Source organism: Lonchura striata, chromosome 18 (assembly GCF_050655825.1).
Source record: "Lonchura striata isolate lonStrDom1 chromosome 18, ASM5065582v1, whole genome shotgun sequence".
Taxonomy (NCBI): domain Eukaryota; kingdom Metazoa; phylum Chordata; class Aves; order Passeriformes; family Estrildidae; genus Lonchura; species Lonchura striata.
The window spans coordinates 6042918-6065024 of NC_140720.1; the positions used below are offsets into that span (position 1 = coordinate 6042918).

The 22107-nt window shown below is 37.1% G+C and overlaps 1 protein-coding gene across 4 annotated transcripts in view; it reads right to left on the minus strand.

Annotated features, from left to right (window-relative positions):
- ANKFN1 (ankyrin repeat and fibronectin type III domain containing 1) overlaps window positions 1-17174 on the minus strand; it is a 126596-nt gene extending 109422 nt beyond the window's left edge. The window contains exon 1 of one of the 4 annotated variants that reach the window (XM_077787376.2): window positions 16930-17174. The gene's annotated coding sequence lies outside the window, so the exon portion shown is untranslated. Of the gene's footprint in view, window positions 1-1040; window positions 2742-16929 lie in introns of those variants that run through there. The other 3 variants (XM_021555428.4, XM_085556503.1, XM_021555446.4) reach the window with 3 other exon arrangements.
- Between the last annotated feature and the right edge of the window lie 4933 nt (window positions 17175-22107).

The window sequence follows — 22107 nt, forward strand, 5'->3', positions numbered from 1 at the left end:
AACTAAGTTGCCTGTAGGGGTGAATGCATTCACTGCGACACTGAGACTCTGAGTGTGGAATCAAGGGAGCCTGCATCCAGAGGATCAGCACAATTTGTCGAAATATGAACTTGGATGCTTGAATTTTAATTCAAATGTGATGAAAAATTGTGACCAGAGGAACTTTCTACATCTAGTTAGGAAAAACAGAGACAAATTCATCCCTTATGCAAGTCCCCCACAAAATAAACTGGCTTAACATTGGAATCATTCAGATGTCTCTTTTTAGGTAAAATGACTACAAACTTAGGGAGTTTATGCATTAGGCTTTTTCAACTGAGTTTGTCTAGAGCTCTGGTAATACATAACACTTTAGGGACAGCAGTTAACTTCAATACATACAAAGCTTAAATTTCATTATTTTATAGTATGCTGGATTTCACTGAATCATAGCTACTACTTTATCCATGCTGTAGCTATTTTGAAGGAGATAAACATCTCTATTTCTGTTACTAATACACCAGCATACACAAATTCTTTTTCCTAGGCACATACATATAAAAGCACTACATGCACATATCTCTTCTATACCAGGAAGAAAAGCAACTATATCTACCTAGATGAAAGTTAATTCAATTAAATTCACAATAAAAGATCAATAGTTTATCTCAGGTTCTGCACACCTTATCATCAACTTCAAAAGCAAACACAATTTTGACAAGCATTATAATTCAGTACTTTACACTCCTTTCAAGATCCTCATGGCATATAATCTCTTTTTAATGGATGAGGAAGGAAAACAGAGAGGTGAGATGAGATGTTCAGGACTGCAAAGGAAGTCAGTAGCATGCTAAGGATAGGACCCAGTTGAGCTAATGTTTCTAACCCCTGAAATGTTAAAAGCAGACATGTAATCCCACCAGAAAAACAGGCACGCATCACACTAGTGCCCCTGCTTCAAGCATACATGCCTACTGGGAAGTGCTGGACACTCCTGGTTGCCAGCCAGTAAACTTTCCCCCTCCTCAGCGTGAACTCTGATTGTCTGCCAGTTCACTTACCCATGATTATCATTTTTTCTGTCTGATGAGTGTAGAACAATTGCCCCTCGAGCACGGGTTAGCCAGAGCCGGAAGAGCTGCTTGCCTCCAGCCCAGCTGTCGGAGTCTCCATGCAAGATGCTGTGCAAAATGTTGAGTTAAAAGAAAACACGAGTAGGGGGAAAAGAGAGCTCTCTGAGAACCTCCACATGGTTCCTGTTGCTAAGGGAACCACTCCCTTTGTCTGCATAGGTTAGGAATGGCTGCTTCATTTGGAGTCTGTCTCTTAAGTACTGAAAACAGCACAACAATTTCAGAGAGAAAATAAAACATCCAGAATGTCTTGCAACCTTAGAAAAATGGAACCGCCTAGGAATTCTTACATTAAAAGCATCTATTAATACTTGATTTGGGTGACTCCAAGGAGACTGTAGAAGTCCTCTGTGTCATCTGATGGGACAATACACTGCTACACACAGTTTAATTTAGTTATCGTAATCAGCTTTTGTGGATGAGGATAGCTGATTAGAGAGAGAGAGAGATTAAGAAATCAGGTCCAGTTTGCTACAACAAATGTAGAGGGATCAGCAGTAAAAAATATAAGCCTTTAACAGGTATTCATGATGGGCTATAGAAGAGAGATGCCTTTTCTTACATGGGCTCCTATAAAAATCCAAGCCCAAATCCTTAATTCTGATTTCTGTATCTGCTCTGCCCTGCTGCCTCTCTATCCTCATATCCAGCACTGGCCATGTTTGTGAACCCCCAAGTATTTGAGAATCTACCTTCTATACAGGCCCATTGGGCTCAGTCCAGTTCAGCACATGGAGTCAGGAGCCCCTGCTTCTTATCTTACCCTCTGTGGTATTAAGACATAGAGTAGGATCTGTACTTCAGTATAAACAAGATTTCACTGTGAGTCTGAGGCCCTAAAACATGAAGAGCTGATAGAAATTGTCAGGAACGTTGGTACATGGGAACAGAAATCCCCTGAGTCTAGCCTCAAACATCTTGTTTGCATGAAGAAAATCAGCCTCTTTCTGACAATATACAGCACAACATGCATTGCACAGCACAATCAGCTGTTTTCTCTCAGCTGGTGCCAAAGCCAAAGCACCCCAAAATCCTGTCAGTGCAATTTTTTTTCTGTGAATTTGCTTGTTTTAATACTCTAGTATTATGGGGTAGAAATGGTCAAAGATAGATCCAGATACAAATTTTCAAGCATAGACTTCTTTAAGGTTCTTAACATATCTAGAGAACAATCAGAGAAATTAGTTACATTATGTTTGGAAAAATAGACAAAAGTTCAAAATCTCAGATGATGGACTTCCATATGGAAAGCAGAATTTTCTTTTTCCACCAGAGAGCAGCTGTGAGTGCCTGGAACAGTGGAGTGGGTCAGTTCAGTCTTACAGTAAAGAGCTGAGCTTCACTTAATGCAAGGTAGCTGCTGAGGAAAATCAGTGCCAGTGTTCTGTTTTCCAGGGACCTGAACTTTTTTCCCCTCAACCAGATTAGAGTATAGATAACACCAGCGATGCTCTTAGAGAACACTAGTCAGATAAGAGTAATAAGATGTCTTTGCTCACATACCCCAGTCCAGCACTGACTCTTTGAAATGAAGAATTCAGTTGTCACTTCATTGCACGCGTTGAATTGTGTTTGCAGCATATGAGTTGCAACACCCTCCTGTCTTCCTCTCACCCCAGTGAGTCAAATAAAATAGTCAGAATTGCTTTGTAGGGAGGCTTTTCTGCTCTTCTTTTCAAAAGATGAGGAGATTAGAGAGTGCAACGCAGACTTCAGTTTAGGGACATTAGAAAGCAACTCTTAATGGGTTTCCATTGCATAATTTTTATCAAGGAACATTTAATTGGAGACCAATTTAAAAGTTTGTGATTATATGTAATATTTTCCTTTCAGGGGATTAATTTGAATTGCTCCATAGTGCTGTGTATGTGTACACACAAACACACTCATCCCATTTTCTCCTCCTCATGGATAGACTGATATCAAGGCAAATGCAAATAAAAGATCTTGGGATTGTCTGCAGCCTCAGCAAGGGAGACAATGTGTTTTATGACTGAACTGAAGTTTCTGCCAATACTTTACCCACTTTCTTCTGCTGCTTGCAACCCTTGGAATCTTCTTCAGTGTAATTACAATGACAAGAACAAACCATGTTTATGCATGTTTAGAGCAGTCAAAGTTTTTTCCTACCATAATAAAATTCTTCAATGCCACAGATCAATGCTTAGTGAATCTAACAGTGCACTTTATCTAAACCTTTCATGAGTGTCTGGGTATCTAATACTATCATTAATACAAGAGCATTCTTCTGATTATTCCCATTTTGTCACTTCATGATAAAAAGACTTGGGGAGCAAATTCAGATCACATTTGTGAGAGTCAGGGACAGCACCAATGTAGCCTCCTGCATTACTACACAAAAACAAAATAAAACAAAATACCAAGGTTTTCCCCCTTATTTTACCAAAGATATGATTTCTCTATTTAATAGAGGTTTTAGCATCCTATACAGGACATTTACTATTTTCCCATTATTACAAAAGCAATACATTTTTGTCAGACTGGCAGTGAGGCTCAAATTTGATGATGACCATGTGAATTTACAAGAAGTGAAACTCTGCTCAGGAACCCTTCTTCAGTGAAATCTTGAACTGTATCTATTATAATAAATCTCATCTTCTGAACTGAAAAGTAAATGGCAGTAAGTACTGATGTCTTAAGGAGCCTGACTTTGTTATGCTAATGCAAAGTATTAAGAATAGTCAGAAAAGGAATTCCTTAGTGGCTACTTGAATCAACTGCTTTTTGTCCCAAATGTGAACACATCTCAGTCAGAAATTACCTACACAGTGTGATTGAAGCTTATTTATTTACTTACATATAATAAGCAACTGAGCAGCTTGCAGTGCAATGAAGTGAGGCTATGGAAAAGTACATTACAGTGCTCCTGCTTCAGGGCCCTCTCAGTCAGAATTTGTATATGTGCCTATTTTCTGTTTATCATTCAGGTAAAAACATTGAAACCCTATTCCCTCAGTCCACTTAGTGAGCAAGAAAAGATTGCCTGCCTTATATAAAATGGCTTAGGAGGAATTTTTAAAACAAATATTTACAAAGCTCTAAAAACATTATCTTGTTTTGTTAAGGTTAAGTGTGTAAGCACTGTACCTGTTACAAATATACCTCTTGTTATGCAGTGAAAGAGAGAAGGCAGATGGAGCTGTTGATAGCCTCAGTGACAATAGTGCAACACGCAGTTGCACAGGAACCAGTATTCACCTTATAAGGAGAATTTTTCATATTCCTCAATTTTTTTTTTTCAGTCACAAGTTAGAATTAAAATTCCGACATGAGACATTTTCCATAGGAGGGTCATATTTAAAAGACCCTCTATATAAGAAAACCCCTTTACTTTGAATGAACTGACATGGATTTAAATGACCTGTGAGAGTATGTGTATGGTTGTATGTGCATGTATAAGGTTTCTTGTCCACTTTCGAGAGCCCAGACTCCCATCCCTCGTGGCAGTCTGCCAAACAGGCCAGGAACGTGAAGAAACTTGACTTTCTGGCACTGTTCCATCTGAGATGCCGCGGAGCTGAGAGCTGGGAAAAGCGGGTGAGCTGGCAGCAAACCAAGAACATTTCCATCAAAAATTTCATTGGAATAGACATTTTCATGCAACGTGTTAGGTTTTGGTGAACCGGCATTAGCTGAGAGAAAAATGTTCCACTGGAAAGTTTCCAGTTTGTCCTTGTGCTAAGATCTTGGTGCTTGGACCTCGTATATTTCATTCAACTGAAAAATAGATTTTTATTTCCTGGTATCATGCACAGAGATAGAATGTAGTTTACTGTACTACTGATTGTCTAAAATAATTTCTCCTGATACTGTAAAAAGAAGCTTTATTTTGCCATCTGCAGAGAGTGCTGCTGTTTCATGACTCTGTGATTTTTTGCCATCTCCCCATCCCTCTTTATCTCATCTAAATGGATCACAAGAAGGAATGTCAGCAGGCGAGGGACTCAGTCGTGAGAGCACCACTTTGTACTCTGTGACAGATTTAAATAACTATGTCTTGAACAAGATTTCTGTCTTACTTTCTATATTAGTTCAGTAGGAAAAACAGTACATCCCCACCTTGAAGTGTTACTGAAATTCATAAATATGGATTATAACAATAAACCTGTTACAGTTTTAAGAAATTTATAAAATACAGTAGCTTCAAGTACTAAACTGCAGAAAAGTAAAGTATTTAACGTTATATTGAGTACAGATGGCACAAAGTTGTGGCAGAAAACTGAAATAGGGAAGGCTACATGACTAGATGAATAGTCAACTCTATATGGAATGCAATGCATACATTTGATTTCACAGATTCTTTGACACAAAAAATTGTATGCAATATATATAATTTAGTTCATCTAATTCAGGCTGCACGTGTGACAATTCTGAGCTTATTGGAAAACTTGAACAAATTCAGCTTTGTCACTGATGGGGTATGACAAAGCTGGGCCAATTCCATGTGCTCAGCTTTTGAACCTGCCTCTCAGAACTCTTATTCATATTACACCCCATTCAGGAAGTGATCTCACTGGAAAATCTGAGCAAAGCATAGGACAGAAGTTCCAGATTCAAAAAGCTAAGGAATGTTTTCCCCCCCTCCACCACCACTTCATCCTATTTTAAATTAATTTAGTCCTTGTGAGAATAATTGGATCGACAGCCCTAAGGACCAGGGCTCTTGTGGATGCAAAAGGTCACATTTCCACTGTCTTAATTTCACATCATTAATGTTCATTCTTAGCTCCATGTTTAACTTCCCATCTTGGGCATCATAAGACTTCACCCAAATGTAATGCAGAGATAAGCACAGAATTCTTCATTCTGAAAATAAATAATTTAATAATAATGAATAATCATGCAATAATTCACCCCTTAATCTTTTGAGTTGTCATAGCAGAGAAGAAAGGGAACACCCAATTCTCAACTGAGCTGTAATACATAATTGTTCCTACTGGTACTGTAATAGTATCCTTTGGTCACTAGCTCTCTCAATTTTAAATATGAGCACCAAATTTGAGCTAAACCCAGCATTAAACATGTGACAACAGGATTTCTATCTTGCTTTTTCTTACTGGTAATGAAATAAGCACTAATGCAGTAACAAAGTGTCATGCAAGCTTGGGCTCTATAAGTAGACTGTATCCCAATCCTAGACATTGTACAGCATGTCTTAAGGAAGCCTCTGGGCATTCCAGTAGCTTCATGTGGCAGAGTTAATTCAACACCTTTTCTCCATTTTAATTCTCGGAATTTCTTCTTCTTCTGCTTGGAAGAGCAATCCACCATATTTTCAAATTTATGAAAATTCTTCATCTCCATTTCAAGTTGCTGTCAATATTTCCAGGCTGTGTAACCACTTTCCTTAAGTGAAATTGGCAAAATAAGCCCAAATAATGAATTAATTTTTCAGCAGAAGAAAATAGAAAATATTCCAAGCCTGCTGAAATTGATGTGAAACTATCAAAGAAAGTATGTGCACAGAATTAGCAAAGCAAAAGTCAGACCTGTGGATACATGTTAGTCGATATCTCAAAACAGTCAAAGAACTCCAGCTGGTGTTCCCTGCCTCTACTTGAGAATGATGCACATTTTCCACCTCCTCTGACAAGAGCTGACTTCAGTTTTATCTCTGCTGTTTATTTCTGTTCTTTAGAAAATACAGATTCAGAAAGTTCTGCCACCCACATGCAGCAAATTTAAATATCTAAACAAGAGTGAAGTTTAGTGATAGCACTGTGAGTGAAGCTGCTGAAGCATATTTCTTCTCTTTACAAAGAGCAAGTCTCTCATATTATGCTCTGTGTAAGTTTACACATAGAGGTAGACATGCACATACATTTAGATTAAATTTATTGTACTATGCTTGTACTTTCTCTTCACTGTAAATTTTTGCTCTGCCATCACTGAAAGCATTTCCAATGCATATATTTGCTCTGACACCTCTAGATATCATCATGTTCTCTCATGCCCTTGAGTGAGATTGACTCACTTCCATTTCTTCTGTTGCTGTGACAAAATAAACAGTAACTACAAAGCTGTCAAAGAATTGGATTTCTTCTTCTGTCTGCTCTTAATCCTTTTATCTATATACCTGAAATAGCTTGTTCTATCATCCAAGTCATATTCATATTTTGCAACAACTCTTGCCCAATTTTTTGCAGAAATTTATACCTGGTCCTTGTGTTACTTTCACCTTTATTAAGCCAGAAAAAAAGAGTAAAATAAACCAGACTGACTACATTTAATGCAGCAACTATGACAAATTGCTCAGAAGTAAGAGTTTCAGAGAAGCAAGCCTTCTGGGGGTGCTCCCGTCATCGAGCACACACAGGTAATACTCCTTTCTGTGTCTCATAAAGCAGAAAGAACTCCTAAAATTGAACTTCACCCACTCCAATCAAAATGCCACTCAACTGCTGATTGAAATATCCTTCATTCAAATCAGAGTGAGTGCCTTTAATGGCTACCCAAAAAGCTGTCAAATTAAATAAGAAACAAAATGCAAATAAATTAGCATTCCTAGCTACTGATATGCTATAAATATTTATGAGGAAAAAAAGATGCTGTAATTTCAAATGATACCACAGGCCTATTTTGTACAAACAGTTAAAACAGTTATACATGCAATACTGTACTTTGCAATTTTTTTCCATTTCACATCACCATAATCACCTAATAAATATTTAAATGGACCCATTTGCTGTAACTATAAAAGAACCGTGTAAACTTGTTGTCATCTAGACACATAAGCCGCAGTGGAGTCAATGAATTTCAACAGTCACTTAATATTGCAAGCCACAAGCTACCTTAAACCTGCCAGCAACTGTCTGCCAGGAAGCTACTGTAGCACCATGGCTACCTCCTCCAACCCAGGACACGAGATTCATTATGAATGCTAGCATTGCTACTCTAATTAGGCCTGGGAGAGGTTTAACAACCATGCTACAGTCTTGCTGCTGACAAATATAAAAATAAAGCCTTGTTCAAATTAGCAATGTGAAGTGAGAAGGCCTAGAAGCAGCAACTGTCTGACCAGTAGTGAAACAGTTCTAATCTATAGTGAGGTTATTTTGCTTCATAAACTGCTAGTATGTTACCTGCAGGAGGTCTCCCTGTAAAATGAATTATAGTAAGCTATATGTGATAATTAACCGTGCATTAGCAAATATCTTGAAACAGGGGGGCTCTGTTTTCTCTGTATTTTGACTAATAAAAGCATGAATTTGTTCAACAAATGATCATTTAGGTTGTGGAATGCTAAGCATATTGGAAGAACACAGTAAGCAATAGAATATTGTAGGTGGACTAACAGTTTCCTTACAAAAACAGGCTGTTTAATAGGCTGGCTCCATACTACGTTATTCACAGTACTAAAAACCACAGTGTTGGGAAGACAAATACAATATACATTTAAAATAATATAAACCTTGTACTTATATTTACTTTTAAAATGCCATGGATGTGACAATAAAAAAAAAATCCATAAGCAAACGTTTATCTCAGAAAGAGAAAATCCCAAATGACTCTTTCCAGAATGTAAACAGATAATGAGGCAATTGGTATGGTCATCTTCTCTAGAGGGGAGAAAAATGTGGCTGAATTTAAAATAGTCTACATCATATGAATGTGAAGCGAGGCAGAAAAAAAAAAAGGAAAATAATTATGCATACTGCTTAGCACAATAAAGTGGTGCTATAATTTTTTTAGCTTCAAATATATCTTATGAAAATATATCTAACCATAATGCTTTATAGAGCTGTGGCTGTACCAGCTCCCTCTTGGCTGTGAATCAGGGGTCAGAGCCACTGCAGCAGACACAAATTGACAGTCCATGCCTCTTTATTCATACCTATGGGCTGGAGCCTAAGATTCCAAACATCACAAACCCAATTTCATTTAACTACAGGTAATCTATCAACTTTAGCCAGACTCCATGTAGTAATGACTCATTTTAGGTTTGGCTGTATCATGGGTGGATACCCAGCACCAGTGTCACTGGGATGAAGCAAAGGTAAAAAGAGAAGTTATTGGACAGTTCATAAAGATCAGCATTCAAAAATCTCTCAAAATGTTGAATATCTTTAAAACATCAGAAGTGTTCTCTAAATGTAAGACAAAGCCAAGCTCAGCTGTACCTCTGAGCTGTGTGTGTCCATTTCCTTCTCCCAGCACAGCTCTCACCTGCCCCAAACAAACACACCCCAGTGCCAGCTCTGCCCCTGCAGCACACCAGGCCTGAAATAACTCCCTGATTCCTGAGGCAGGGAGCTCAGTGAGATAGCAGAGCTCTGAACATGCAGCAGACATTCAGTCTGAGAGCATGGCAGGATGCTCACACTGCCTGGAGACAGCCACAGGGGTGGAGCTGCAGCACCCTGTGCCACACAGCCACCAGCAAGAATGCTCCTCACCAGCTTCCTGCAGCCTTCCTTCTGAACATCCATTTAGTTCAGCCAAAGGATATTGGCTTAGTGTTGGCTTTCTAATATCTGTTAAACTATTGTGGGAATATTTCTAATATCTCTTTAAACTACTTTGCAATCAAATTACAAAAGACAAGTCAAGAACACATTGCTGAGGAAGCATTCAGAAAGTAAATAGGCATTCTTCTCACAGAAAGTACTCTATGAAGTAAAAATTAGTGGCTTACCACAAATTAGTGGCAAGCACATGGCTACAAGTTATTTCTTCTATTTCGCTACAGAAAGATAAGAAATTATAAAATAAAATTTTCATTCCTCCATGCTGGTATAGAGATATGTCTCAAGTTTGTAAGCACCAATCATCTGGTAAAGGAGGATGAGTCTGAGATTCTGTTCTTTCCTCAATCTCTAGCATAAGCATGTTTGCCTTATGTTCATGAGGAATTTAAGTATATTAATTTTTAATGTATCTCTCTCTCAACAACATGATTTTTTTTACTCTAAGTAAGGGCATTAGATAATTTTAACCATCACAATTTGAAAGTGACCACATGTATCCATACTGTTGCAGTTAATGAATTTGAAAATCCAGTATCACTTTTAAAATTTGCTTTTCAAAAAGAAAACCAAACCCTTAAATGCTTTTACCTTTGCACTAACCTTCATCTCTCTAAGGTAAATGAGAACTTAGAAAGTAGTGTGCTGTATTTTCTCAGTTAAATTATATTTATAGACTTCCAGGCAGAGGGCAAGATTGCCCCCTTTTGGAATTTTTCAGAGTAACAGTCCAAATAAAGAATTGGGTGCAAAGCATTCCTAATCCCTACTCAAGATATGCATCTCATCAGGGATTATTTCTGCTTCATACTGTTGTGTTCTCATGTTACTGTGTATGTGGCTTCACATTTCTTATTAAAGCAACAGGCATGAAAGAATTCAACTGCTCTTGCCAGCAACCACAAAGGCACAAAATCTGAAGTCAGATAAAGGTAAACATATGGAACATTCCAAGGAATGCAGTAGTAAAGATGGAACACATAGCTGAATTCTCCCCTTCTCTGCTCTGCAGGAAAAGCTTCAGAGACAGTAATTTGTAATGACAGTGTCCCATAAAGCAGCATTCCCTGATAAAATCCACAGAGCATTCTAAGTAAGAACTGGAATGACTTAAGTGCTGAAAACAATCCGGACAATTTTTCTGATCCCAGATTTAATTTAACAGCAAGTTCACCCTTGGTGTACTGATCTAGTGGTTAGACTTTTTTTTTTAATTGTCAGCTTTAACACCTAAATCATGGTTGTTAATCAAGTATATTAGTCCTATAAAGAGATGTTCATGAGCACAGGCAGAACATGCCCAATAACCAGAAGTCTGAATGGATATCTATATTTTCATTAAAATCTTATTTTTATTATTATGGTGCCATAATACCAAATATATAAATAATTTGTTACTGAAAACAATGCAGATTGGTCCTTTTAAATAGTTCATAATTAGTACTGTTTGCAAATGAACATCATTAGTCTGTTACTTGACTGTATTAGTCTGGTACTTGACTGCATCTTCTAGTTTTAGAAAGCTAGTCTTTATATAATGCACAATTAATTGCATTAATTTGCACATCTTTGTTTCAAAACTTATTTCCCAGGGATGATACCTCTAAAGCTCTTTCAATTACCAAATTTCATTCATTCTTATATAAACCTGGTGGTTTAAAATCAGTAAAGAGTTTCATCTAAAGAAATATAATAGTATGGCTTCAAATAGAAGTGGCTCAACAGCCAAACATGGAGAGATCTCCAAATGGAGGCAGACTGATAGACTGACATAAACCAGCAATAAGATAGGAATCAGGGAGTATTAGTGGGAGCTACACTGATGTGTCTCATCATAGCTGGAACAAGATGCCTGCTCAAGCAAAGTAAGAAGGGCAGGCTGTCAGTGCACCACATCAGACACAGAGGAAAATAGAATATTTAATGTGTGCAATTCTGTGAAAAGCTCATTGCCCAAATTGTGTGGGCAGTATTAAATATCTCCATCCCATTCATCTGTTCCAGTCACAGACTAGAATACAACATTTAGTTTTCCATCCTATTACAATCAAATTATATCACCAAAGGCTATTGTCTTCCAATAATTCAAGTATAGTTCAGTGAACTAAACCAAGATTACACTAGTTCATAGGAAACAGCATACTTGAGTGTCACTACTGATTTTGAGCCCTACATGACAATACTATAGAGCAGTGTTCATGTGGATGCTATAAAAACATCACTGTGCCAATAAACTTCAATGCAAGCACCTCAGGAATAAATCATGTCACTCATATTTCAGTTTTTAAAATTTTTTTAAAGCCATCAGTAACGTTTTTTTCCTGTGGTTAATATTTTAATATTCTAAATCTCTGAGATACCGAACTTTTAAGAGTGATGAAAACAATCCTTATCCCTTACATATGTTTTATCTTTGTTTCGTGGTGAGTAGATTATCACAATAAAGAAGATTAGGCATTGCAAACTTCTATGTCTCCATAAAAAAACTGAAGTCCCAGGTTTACTGAGTGGAACTCAGAGTAAAAACCACCATTACATATAAAGCACCAAGTGTAACAAGACGAACCGCAATGTAACTTTCCAGACTGTTTGCCCAAGCTGTTTAATGCCCTGTGTATTTCTGTTGAGGGAAAGTAAGAGCTTAAGTTGAATTATGTCCTTGCTGCTTTCAAAATACTTTAAACAGTTATTCAAACTGTAATCATGCCAGTGTGTCATGCATTCCAATACAGAATATAAGGATCTATGTATTTAGTATCACTGTAAGACTTTTACTTAGAGTTTTCCTCTCAGTGCTATGGAGTTAATCATAAGGAAGGAATGCACATTCTGATCATGTTAATTTGCTCAGTGAATATAACTTCTAAAGAGATCACTTAATGAGTCCTCAAGGATGATGAAAACCATTTTATTAAGAGAAATGCTTGGTTTCCTTTACTGACATGTTCATTGGACCAAAAGGCTGTCATTAAGTCTGTAGCTGTCTTGATATCTATATATGGACAACACACTGTAGATTTAATAACCACATTTTATAGCCACTGAAAATCATGAGGATAAGGATAAAAGCAGAATAATCACTTGTGCTTTCAGAAAATATAAATTTGAACTTCTTAAGGCATAATCGTTTACATATAAATGACATGAATCAGTGCTTTGTATGGCTGAGCTTAATTCTGTGCTTTTATTTTACTTCTTTGCCCCTAATGAAGGACACAAAGAAGCAATGCCAACTGATACATAGTTTTGATCATAGTTGCAAAAGTGCTTAAAAAAATTGTCAAATGCAATAAACTTTTTAACTGCTCTCTTAGGTTAAGGAAAAGATGCCTCTGGGCTTGACCATGGCTCAGAAATTTTTAGGATATGTTCTCATCTTTGCCATGTTTGATTTAGATTCATCTCATTGTGCCACCAAGTCCCTTTCTATGGAGTGGGGATTCAACATAGCCAAGGTTTTAATTCAGTTATTTTGCTTGGGTGGGAGGTTGGTCAAACATCCCCACCTACTGCTGCCATGAGGTTTTCCCTGCTCATTCTTCCATAGAACATGAGAAACAAGTTCCACCTGATAAATAAACTGCAGTCTTCATCCCTTTTCTGTGCTCTAAGGAGGGGTGTAAGGCATTGCACCTGAAACACATCCAGCTTCACTGCACAGCAGTTGTCACAGGAACAGTGCTACTTGTAGGACAGGTAGCAATTCAGGTTTTTTATTCATTTAGAAGGAAAAAAAAAAAACCCTGCAAATTTAGAAATCCCTTCTGGAACCTGACTGAAGGATGTGCATGGGCTGATACAATGCCACAGAATCTGAGCATGTATAACAAAGAATGATTTGAAAACAAACTCTTTGTGAGTGTAGGAGAGAATGCATATTATGTGCTTCCATAATCACATCTTTCATCCAAAATTAGAATATGTTGAGTAAATCCCAAAACAATTCATGACTTCTCTAGAGCAATTCCCACACTTCCCAATTGTTCTTCAGGCAGCTTAAAGGCCATGTAGATCAGAATCTGCTGTAGGCTGCAGAATGTTTTCATCTGACCTTCTGATGAGTTTCTACTTTGTTTTTTCAAAGCTGAAAACAGAGGATCTACTACTGGACTCATGAATGCATCCAAATGCTGGAGACTGGCTATAAGAGATACCATAAAAGGAACAAAAGCTGTGATACAAAACTTTCTTGTGTCTATTAAACATCAGAACAGCTACCTTGCCTGTATTTTTTCCAATATTCCCTGCATTTTTCCAATCCACTTAAAGAAGTCCAACAGTGTTTGCAATAAATCATATAGTCAGCTGGGCCATTTAAGCAGTACATTTGGGTTGCAAAGCAGAAATTCTGCATAAGTGGGTGGGGAACATAGTAGACCAACATTTTTGCCTTTTTTTTTTGATAAACGTTTGGGAAGTTCCACACTTATTCACCAATGGCTTCCAGTTGATAAAATGTTGTTCACCTAAAAATAAACTAAGCTAAAATGTAGCTATAACTATATGAAAAAGAACAAATTTACAATCAGTGTTTTCTGGTTGCCCTTTTCCTCTTCTCACCCTTGACCTGCCACACATCAAACCAGTGCTGGCTAATACTGAGGCACACAAGCACTGGCAGCTGAAACAGTCAGAAATATAAGAATGTTTCTTCAAGTTTAGTGAAAGCCTGTAATTTGTGCCAGAATCACACACAAACACATCTAGAAATACCATTATCCTGTCAATTCAAATGACCTCACACACCTGAATCCTGTTTTCAAAAATAGTGCCTTGAAAATTTAATACGTTTCATGATAAATAGATATTTTCAAAGAGATTGAAACCCGGGCCCACCTATTTCTTAGAGAGACAGCATAATCCAGATGCATAGATTTTAATGTTAAAATGGAAAAATTAATTAGCGTTGTGATTTCAAAATACTTGATCTCCCAATAAAATATTCCAAAAAGGTTTTTTCTGGAGACATCTAATCTAATCTTTGCTTTCATGGAAGATCTGTTTTTTCCCTGCGTTATATGATAGCTTCAGATTACAATAAACCTTAAAAAAAAGAACAAACCCCAAAACTATGAGGGAAAACTAAATGAAAAATTGTTTCTAGTTTTGATCGTTTCAGTTCTGTAACAAACAAAGCTTTAAAGTCTTTGAAGTGTTTTTACAGGGTACATTCAGCTGCACATGGAGCATTGGAACTGGAGGTAAACACATTGCCAAACTTGGCACCTATAGAAAGACTTTCCTTCCCTAACAGAGGTACTGAAAGGGCATTGACAAACATTGGGAAGTGCAAAGAGACAGGGTAAGAATGGGTTTAAATTTTGGATAGAGCTTAGTTAATCTAGTCAGTTGTGAGTTTAACTCTGATCATCATTACTGATATTTCTTTTTTTTGATAAATGCAGAGTCCACAAGAACACTATTGCAATGATAAATAACAGAAGAATTTGCAATCAAAAGATTAGCAATCCCCAATTCCTTCACCTTAGAGAGTTGTTAGTTTTCTACATCAAGTATTTTTGAGTTTATGAGCAACACAAAATTAACACAGTTGTTGTAAAAAGCTTTTTATATGTATTCTGCAGTTTCGCTGAATGCATTGACTTGTTCTATAGGTACACACTGAAAAAACAATCTAGAGTTCAACAAGAGTTTTGTATGGACTAAACTCTGCAAAATATTCTAAATATAGCTAACAGGTGAAGTTTAATATTATTTTATATAGGAATGTTTTCAGTCATAAATCTGTGGGGAAATTTGTTGTCACTAAAACAAAAATCCGTCTTATTTTAGGAGGAGATCAAGTTTCTCCTAAAACATAAAAACAGCTGTAGTTTTTGGATTTCACAGTAAAAATAACAAAACTGATTTGATTTTAGGGGAAAAGATTTCTAATCAGTCCTAATAATAGGGAAAATTCTCTGTCATCATTCAGCTTGGCTGAACAAGAAGTCCTCAATTTATTCTATAAATGCAGAAAGTACTTGTAAGAACCAATGTTTACAACATCTAATAGCATCATCCACTAAGTCTATACTAGGAGAGCTGCAGGAACAATAAAGGCAAGAAGTGCAGGAGAGGACCTGCTGAGATTAGCAGAGTAATTGGACATGCCATCACATTGAAAACAAAGGAAATGGGTATGAATTCCTCAGTGAATTACTTGCTACCCTTCTGTCATTGCTTATACTGAGGTCAGGACAAAGTCTTAGGTAAGTGCTGTGGAAACTGTTTAGTTACATGAATCACTCTTCATCTACAGCCTCTGACAAGAGACAGTCAAATCAAAGTCTTTCAGAGAAGACAGATCCATGCAAACTTCTATCCCTTTCTTTCACTTCCAAAAGGCATCTTAATCAGTTTGTGAAACATGAAAAAAGTCTAGCCTCTTGCAGTACCACATAAATGTTGTAAAAACCTGAAGTGCTTTTGCTATAGAAGGCACATGAGCTTTGAATCTGCTGTTAATAAACAGTGCTTGGAAAACATACTGAGAAATAATTGCAGGTTAATAACCAGAAATTCAGAAACCAGGTTTCAGAAATTCAAAAGGATCCTCTTTTATTCCATGTGTCATAGCAGTTTGAGTGTGCAGTACAGTGCAATGTAATCTTAATTAACTTAATCTTCACTGGTTGGAGTTGATTGGTTCTTTTCAAAAGTGGTCTCCTAAAGTTCTTGATAATTCCCCAGTTTACTTTTTCTTTTGTTATTGCAAACACACCTACACCCACCCACACACACTCACACACCCAACCTCTACGTTTTTGCAGAGAATCAAAGGAAATAAGAACTTTTCCTTAAAAATAAACCCCAGTTTGTCTTGGACTATCATAAACTCTATGCATACTCATTCCAGGTTGCCAGTTTTTAATACTGGGTTTGCTCATGTGTAAATGCAGGTAAATGATTGCTATTAACACCCTCCCATAAATTGACTCTTGATGAAAACTGTAGAAATATAAATAGTTCCATAAATAGAAATTATGGACACCCAGTATTAAATATGATGATTAATGGTTATATGAATGTCCCATTAAAAGGTATTAACCACACATCATAGTATGAGTATATACCCAGTTTAGAACAGTAGCATTTACTTGGAAGGCATAACAAAAGTGTTTTGTCCCCAACAATTAATTCAAATTCCATTCTTCATATAAAATATTCTACATATTTAGAGATCAGCATAGAAATAATCTGCTCATGCATCACATTAAATGAAATGCAATTTTTATTCTTCAAAGATGAAAAGTAGTGTCTAGAAATGCATGTGGCATACTGCTCATCAGGTAAGTGAACTGTCTAAGAATTTATTTGAGCATACTTACATACAGTGACGCCAGTGTGCTTTGCCCCTTTCCACTTCTGCTGTTATTCAAGCCTCAGCTGAAACAAACCATCTTTGATAGTTTGCATTTCCTCAGAGCCGCTCTGTCTGTCTGCAATTCCCGAGATGGACACTCTTCCAATAATTTATATCCCTATCAGAGTTCTCCTGCTCCCCAAGCAGAGGCAGCACGGTCGCTCTGTCATCTCCCACTTGCTGAGCTTCTGCAGCAAAGAAACAATAGAGGGGAAACCGACAACTGATAGTGTCCAACTGCTCAAGGAAAAGCAACCTGAGACCAGAAAGTAACACATTAGATGGTAAGGGTAGACTGAAATGTGTCATCTGTCCTCCAGTGGCATTTTGAACCCTCAGAAAAACTGTAAAATACTGACAATAAACTTGGGAGAGAACAACAACACTGGAAAAGGATTTTAAAGCAATAATTCTCCTGAATAGAATGATATTCAGAAAGCTGACATTCCTTTAAAATTAAATTATGTCTTAATCAAAGGAAAGATTCTCAATTCCTCTTCACCAGGAGAGCAGGAAAAGATACAATACTTCTGACAGATACTATGTTCACTTCAATAAGTTAAATGACTGTTAATATTAGCACTATCACATTGACAATTATGTTGCATGCGAATTAAAAACAGAGTAACTGTTTAAATAATAAAATTTCTGTTTTGAAGGAATAAGAAGAAATAATTCTGATATTCTGATGAAGTGCCATCTTTTTAATACAGTCTTTTAAATTTATTCTAGTGTATGAGATACCTTAATTACAATAACTTCTGTGGTGAAACAAGTGAACAGATGAATTGTAACGTGAATCTTCAAGGCAAGCTCTCCATCAAAAAGAGGTCTCCTCCTCAGTATTCAGTTACATGAATCAGTAATCATTCCCACAAGCCAACTTATTCAAACAGCAGTAATTTTTATTCTACATACAGGAGTTCACAGAAATTTTATCAGATAGTGCTAAGGTTAAGAAAGCATTCAATTTGGATGGACAGTTTGGATTAGTATTTAAATCTCCATTGGAACATAATTAATGCACTAACATCTATTAATAACCACAAAAACTGCTAGAAGAGGCAGTTCTGTTACTACATTTTGAGAGTTCGGTAAAAGTAATTTTTATAGACAGGACTAAACATTTCTAACACTTACTTTACAGCCTCCTCTGGGATGGTATATACTGCTGCCAACTCGGCACCACTTCCTGACACTTTAGAGAAAAAAGAAAGAAATATTAAGCACAGTGGCAGAAGAAAAGTTTAAGTGCCTAGATTAATGTTTCTGCATTGGAATCTGGCTGAGATAACACAGCTTTTATAAGAAGGTATTACCTTTCTGAATTGAAATCAATGAGTAGGGATTTCTGCCCCCCACTCTCATTGTAGAATACACAGAATCAGAATCTTGACATTTGGATCATTTGTATTATTGGGAGGAAATAATAACTTAAAGTCGGGAAACACATAAGGATATAAATTCAACAATGTCAGTAAATACTCAAGAAAATATTCCTATCTAATAGTCCCCAAACACAGTGCTCAAATGCCAGAAGTCCTTTAGGACATAAAGTGAAGATACTAAGCAGCTAGAATCACTTAATACCATGACCTCATTCACATGGCAGTGTTGGAGAGCAAGGAGACAAAATAATTATGGTCACAAGGGTTTAAGTGTGACCTTCTATGGACAAGTCTTGCCAGTGACAGGCTGTTTTCATCCCCTGGAGACTTAATAGGCTAAAGGAGAAGGGAGGAGAAAGGAACCTGATGGAAATGTCATTCTATCCCTTGTTTGAATGAAAGATTTTCTGGTGCAATCAAAAGAGAACCAATTTTGCTGTAAATCTTTGTATCTTACGCCTCATGCAAAGAACTGATAAATGATAAACCATTTCACAGCATAGGTAAAGAAAAGCCTCCCACAGTCAAGCTATTTACAACTCTTATTACAGTAGATTTTGGCATGCTCAAGATGCAGCATGGATAGCAGGAAGAAGAAATGGAACATGCTGTGTCTTCTATTTCAGGGAGAAAGCAAAAAGCAAAAAGGAGACTGAAGTAGTTGCTACTTGGAGACTCTTTTAGAATGCAACAAAGTGTTCAGGCACACTCCAAACTGTGCTCAAGGCCCAGAGCAAAGATCTTGGTCAGGGGACCTCACAGGAATTACAGTAGAACATGCAATAAGTGAAGCCTTGAGAGCCCCAGCTGAAGCCTTTTCCAACTTTTTTGTCAAAGCACTCCCAAACTTTCCCCATCACCAAGGGTAAGCCATTCTGCTGTCATCATATGAGGGGAGGGTCAATTAATATTTTCACACTAAGAACAGAATTATTTATTAAGAAGTTCACAAAGTTCTTGAGACCTTCAGCCAAAGAAGTTGAAAAAATAGATTCAGATTCATTTTAGCAATAGCCCACAGATAAAACTTGTAAAAATGTCAAGTCTAACCTTTAGTAGTGATTCAGTCAGATTAGGCATATAAATCATTTGGATGCATCTGAAATTTGTGCTTGAGACAAAGCCAATTTAAGGAAAGAATATATAAACAAGCTTTTCTCCAACAAGCACTAAGTAATGTAACCAGGCTAGAAAATAACAGAGATGTGAATATTGATTATTAAAATATTAGAAGGGATAGCTGTGGTAGGATTTCCTATGACTTTATGCATTGTCAGAAGCAAGGGAATGAGGCTAATTTTAAAGCAGCTGCTGTTTATAATATTTTCCTTTAGATCTCCACTTCTACATCCTAGCCCACAGTGCAGCAGAGACCCTGTGCTGTTACAAGAAAATTCTTGATTCAGTATTTTCCTTCCCAATCTTTCAGCTGACTTAAGCAGCTCCTAAACACTTGCCAACTAAGATGACTCAACACTACAGTTAGATAACATTTTTTAAATTTCTTCCTGAAGTTCAAATAATACAAACTGTCTTTCACTCCCTTCAAGATCAAACCTCAGCAGACAACTTTCAACTCCCTGCTTCTCTGAAGAACCAATTACTTGGAGCTTTACTAAGGCTCAGACAAGAATGAGTCAGACATTGACATCCAAAGAAAGCAATGTCCTGCTGTGTCTATCACTATACAGGAAAACTCAGACAGAAATTCCAGGCTCCCATGTCTTTGACATCCAACTGTAAGCCTAAACAAAGTTGAGTTTTCCCTTTTCTGGCTCCTCCTGGAAGTCTACCAGCTGCAGCAGGCAATCCAGAGCTGCTTTGCTGAGTACTAGACCAGACTCATTACTCTTTTCATTAACCCTGGAGGCACAGTTTCTCAGGGCTCATTCAAATCCTCATATTCTCCAAGTACAGTTATCAGAATTAGGGAGACACTAAATCTACTGAGATAAGAACAAAATGGACATTCTCAATTTTCTGGGTTGTTGTACATGTCCAAATGAAGGAAAATAAATTCTGCCAGAGTTTTGGCATATGTCCAATATTCTGGACCTGATCAACACCCACAGAGAATCTTCTACAGATTCAAAGGGGAATTACTGAAATGTGTATGAAGCAAATTTATATTATCAATTTCACCAGTCCCACATAAGCATAGTTTGTGCCAAGGTGAATGTCAGCCACTGAATACCTGCAGCATAACCTTATTCAGGATTGTATTACCAACATGAAATCCCAAATCAATCTAACTAGGGTATTTTCTTTGCCAATAAGAGCAATAATGTTTTTTGTTTAGAATATCTAATCTTTTCAACTCAGGGGCAGCTTGATTCTACTTCAGAGATGGGGAAATCAAGTCACAGGAAAGGTACTGGCTACATAAAAGTACCCAGTAGCTCAGTGGCTTAAGGCTGGATTAGCATCTGAATATTTGAATTTGCCACCCAGATCCTCAGTACCCACCCTTTCTAGCAAGCTGCCAGCCTCCCACTGTCCCACACCAGTTACAACTTCATCTCCAGGGGAGAAGCTCAATCCCAGCAGCCAATAGCTGTGTGTACCTTCCACGGGCACTTACTGACTGCAGGGGATCTGAGGAGGGCTGGCCGTTTCCAGCTCCAGCTGAGCAGATTCTGGAGAGTTCACCTGACAGCACTGGCTCAGAACAAGGCTGACACAGACACACAACACAAACAGGAAGAAATGGAGAGAGAGACTGGGTGTCATTGGTAAAAGATTGCATGTTTACTAGGCTAATAAGGATGGTGTCTGCACATTCCTGTACGTGTGTGGAAATCTCATCTAACAATGTCACATTCCTGAAGAGTGCAGCTGGCATAATGCAGATAATGTACTTTAAATAAAACAGGCATTACCTTGTCATTTTGTAAATTAAGCTACAGCAGATTTAAGATAGGGAAAAGGTAATCCCATGGAATGCCTTCACTTCTGATGCTGGTTTAGCCACCATCATTCCTGTCAAGCCAGACTAATTGTTTTGTTTTTGTGGGCTCCTAGGGAATAACACACTTACAAATTTGGAAAAATTAACAACATTGACTATGGTGACTTTTGATCAATCACCACCTGGCTGGGAATGTCAGACCTATTAAGTGTCCCTTCTTTGCCAAAAATTAATGAACCAAAAATAAGTACTGGAGTTTGGAACCAGCTCTGTCTCAGCTATATTCAATGCCACAGTCTGAATATGAGGAAAGGGAAAAAAAGGAGTGAAAGAAGAAAGCAAATGATAGTAATAATTGCAGCACATTTTATTTTTCTTCATTATTAAGTATGAGCAACTACTAGAACTCATAGTGGCCAAAGTGAAGATGGGATATTTTCAATTTTATTGATCAAAGATTCAAAGAGATTAAAATTTAGGAATGAACAATAAATAGCTCTTCTTGTCCATCATTTCACATACATATGGAGTAGAGCAGAATAAATCAGCAAAATGAACCAGCTTTTCATAAAACCAAATTCCAACCCCAGACTTCTGAAGCACTACAAATGTAGTTTTCCTTCAAGTTTTTAATTTTTAGATCCTCGTGAATTTTCAGGAGACTGTGTCCAAGACTTTGATAAACAACTTTTTTATGAAAAAAAATTATTAAACCAGCTTTTTGTATGAAGTTTAAAAACAATATTCTGGTGTCTAAAAATACCACCAATAAACTTTAAAGTAATCCAAAGAGGAATGATTTTTTAATTTCCCAGATCTTATCAAATTTTAGCAGTAATATATATGG